This window comes from Gekko japonicus, unplaced genomic scaffold, assembly GCF_001447785.1.
Source record: "Gekko japonicus isolate JY-2015 unplaced genomic scaffold, Gekko_japonicus_V1.1 scaffold114, whole genome shotgun sequence".
NCBI lineage: Eukaryota > Metazoa > Chordata > Lepidosauria > Squamata > Gekkonidae > Gekko > Gekko japonicus.
The window spans coordinates 215,393-219,224 of NW_015173125.1; the positions used below are offsets into that span (position 1 = coordinate 215,393).

General features: G+C 40.2%; 1 protein-coding gene across 1 annotated transcript in view; it reads right to left on the reverse strand.

Moving 5' to 3' along the window:
- The window catches only part of UTRN (utrophin), a gene marked incomplete at its 3' end in the record, with an annotated part of 245,001 nt that overhangs the window by 211,510 nt on the left and 29,659 nt on the right, over positions 1-3,832 (reverse strand). The window lies entirely within an intron of this gene.

A 3,832-nucleotide genomic window follows, 5' to 3' on the forward strand; every position in this document is an offset into this window, starting at 1 on the left:
GTGGGTGTCAACATGGCAAATGGGGTTCAATGTGGCCAAGTGCAAGGTGATGCACATTGGAGCCAAAAATCCTAAATATAAATACACATTGATGGGGTCTGAACTGGCAGAGACTGATCAAGAGAGAGATCCTGGAGTCGTAGTAGATAACTCACTGAAAATGTCGAGACAGTGTGTGACTGCAGTAAAGAAGGCCAATGCTATGCTGGGGATTATTAGGAAGGGTATTGAAAACAGATCAGCCAATATCATAATGTCCCTATATAAATCAATGGTGAGACCTCATTTGGAATACTGTGTGCAGTTCTGGTCACCACACCTTAAAAAGGATATTATAGCTTTGGGAAAAGTGCAGAAAGATAACTCACTGAAAATGTTGAGACAGTGTGTGACTGCAATAAAGAAGGCCAATGCTATGCTGGGGATTATTAGGAAGGGTATTGTAAACAGATCAGCCAATATCATAATGCCCCTATATAAATCAATGGTGAGACCTCATTTGGAATACTGTGTGCAGTTCTGGTCACCACACCTTAAAAAGGATATTATAGCTTTGGGAAAAGTGCAGAAAAGGGCAACTCGAATGATAAAAGGGTTGGAACACTTTCCCTATGAGGAAAGGTTAAGGCGCTTAGGGCTCTTTAGCTTGGAGAAACGACGACTGAGGGGATTTTTTTTTTTGTTCCAATGTATATCACCTTAAACTTCCTACAATGAACATCATTTGCCATATTGTTGCCTACCCACCCATTTGTGGCGATCCTCTTGGAGCTCTTCACAGTTGGCCTTGGTTTTCACCATCTCAAATAGTTCTGTATCATCCACAATTTGGTCCACTACACTGCTCACCCCGTTCCAGAGCATTTATGAAAAAAATTAAATAGCGCAAGCCCTAATATCAATCCTTGTTGGGACTCTACTACTTACTTCCCTAAACTGAGAGAATTATCCAGTTTTTCCTGCTCTCTGCTTCATTTCATTGAGCCGATTGCTTACGCAGCAGTCTTTGGTTAGGTACCTTGTCAAAAATCTTTTGAAAGTCCAGTTCCTCTGGTACAGTAGCTGATTACAGTGAAAAAGTTACACGCACTGGTTAATAAATCAACAACTTCACATTTGAGTTCTATGCTATCTGGACCTGAAGAATTATTAGTTTTAATTTCACTAACAGGTCTAGAACTTCATCTCACATCACCTCAATTTGACTCAGTTCTTCACACTTCATTCCTGAATATAGTTGCTCTGATGCCCCATTTTTCACAGTGAACATGACACAAGGAATTCATTTAGATTCTCTGCCATCTCCCCATCCTCCCATAGCTATCCTTTTATTCCTTGGTTATCCCTTAGTTATCCAAACACCCAACTGCCTTCCTGCTCTGGATATATTCAAAGACATTCTGATCATTCATTTTGATGCTTTTAGCAACCTGATCCTCAAATTCACATTTCACTCACCTAACCATTAACTTACATTTCTTTTGTCAGATTCCGTTCATTTCACTAGGGACAAATCTTCAACTTTTTTTTTTTTTAAAGACTTTTTTGCCTTTTATGGCTTCCTTGACTTAAGAGTCATTAACCATGCAAGTATCCTTTTAGATTTGGCAGTACCTTTCCTTTGCTGGGGAGTGCATTCTATCTGGGCTTCAATTAGTATGGTTTTAAATAGTTTCCAAACATCCTCTATGAACTTGGCTCTCTCAAGTCTCACTTTTACCTACTTTCTAAATTGCCCCCCAGCAGGACATATGCTAGAGCAAACACCAAAAGCTAGGAGACTTTTCAGACATACTCCAAATGGTTCAAGAACCATATAAGCTCAAGTAAACAGACACACACTTATTGTTTCTCTTTGCCTCTTGCACCAAATTCAAGTTCAACTTCCATTACAAGCCTTCATTCAAAAGTACCAGGTGCAAGCCATGGGATGCATACTCCTAGGAAATCTGTATGCCTTCTTACAGAGTTTGTATTGCATGAGTGGACTGGAGAGTTGTCCTCAACACGGACTCCATCAGTAACTATAGTGGGGAGTATTTTCAGCCAATCATAGATGGACATATTCACATTTTGCATAATGTTTTACAAAACATTAATTTGGTCATCTGAATCATGCATTCAGCTATTCCATTCAACTGGGAACACCCTGGACTGGTGTGAGTGAATTTTATTCTCCAAGAACAAAATGTACACTTTCTCTGCTAGCAAATAGGACATGATTGCTCATGACTTCCTGGGGATACCAGGCCTGGCAAATACAGCTTCATTTTGGCAATAGCAGGTGTGCTTACTGATCTGAAATGCACAGAATTTCAAGAATCTTTGAGTGGTAGTCCTTTAAGTACAGATATGAGTGTCTGCCAAATTAACAATGTCACCACTATCTCATTCCATGGTTTGGGATGACACATTGCAATAGCAGTTTCCTTTGAATGACTTGATCTCTGCTCCTGACACACCATACATTTTTTAATCATTTGTTTTATGTGCTAGGTCATCTACAGTCAGTACATCAGCTGCCTTGCTCTTGCCTTGATATCCTGATATGATGTGTGTATATAAGTAACAGTGTTTCCATTCTCATAGAGGGAGGTATGATGCTGTTGTCACCTATCATTATCAGACCATTCTTTAGGGAAGTATCTTTCATGACCCAGCATGACCATACAGTGGAGACTACCAGCATCTTGTGGGCAGTCCACTTGTATAAATTTAAGTACAGCCTTTAGGTGAGGATCTTGTCTTGTTTCAATTATGTCATGAGATCCACATCAATTGTGGCCACAGGGCCCACTCCATTGACTACTTTCTCTTCTGTACTGCTGTCATCTGGGATTGAGGTGTCTAGTAGTGCCATTTCTGACAATGCATCTACAATAAGTATTTCTTTTACAGGAGGGTACTGGAGAGTAAGGTGATCTTTCTGCACCTGGAATAGCATGCACCCTATATGCACAGGTGCCTGTCCTAATGGATTGGAAAATATTGCTTCAAATGGCTTGCTGTCAGTCTGTAGCATTAACTGCATAGTGTAGATATACTGATGTTATTTTTAACAGCAAATATGACAGCTAGACATTTTCCCCCAATTTGTGTGTAATTTTGTTCTGCTGCAGCCTGTGTTCTGTACCACCTTTGGAAGCATGCTTGAATGGATACCAGCAATGTCACCAAAAAAAAATTTTGGGGGGGGGGTTTAAATCTTCACTTGTGTATTTTATCCCAAAAGGAAGACAAAAAGAGATATCATTCCTAGGATGTGTTGGAAGTACACAGTTCAGCTGAGTCAGCATATGGCTTCACTTACCTGTATCCATCCTTCTCACCTCGAATGGTGAATAGTCATAGTCATAGTTTATTATAACAGTCATAGACCAGATAAAAAAGTTTTTCACATCGCGGGCTTCCGGTCTGGCACCCGCGAATGGCGGACGCATCCTCGGGTCGCTCCCGAGGGCGCCTCGCCCGCCCGCGGTGGAGGAGGGAATCCGCGCGAGCGGAGACCCGAACATAACAGTCATAGACCAGATTAAAAAAGTTTTTCACATCGCTAAGGATAAAATACAAATCTGCCATAAATATACTACTAAAATGTACATCCAGGTTATAATCCAGCAATAATATATATTAATAAAAAATAATGTACATATAATCATTAGTATATTAGCTCCTCAAATCTACATCAGAGAGCAAAGCTCATATTTAAACTATTCTTCTGTTTAATCACCTGGGCACAGAACCTAGCTGTCACTCTAGTGACTGCTGGTATTTCATCAAGCAGTAATTTCTTGAAGGATATCTTATCCGATAGACGCATAGACTGTTCCAG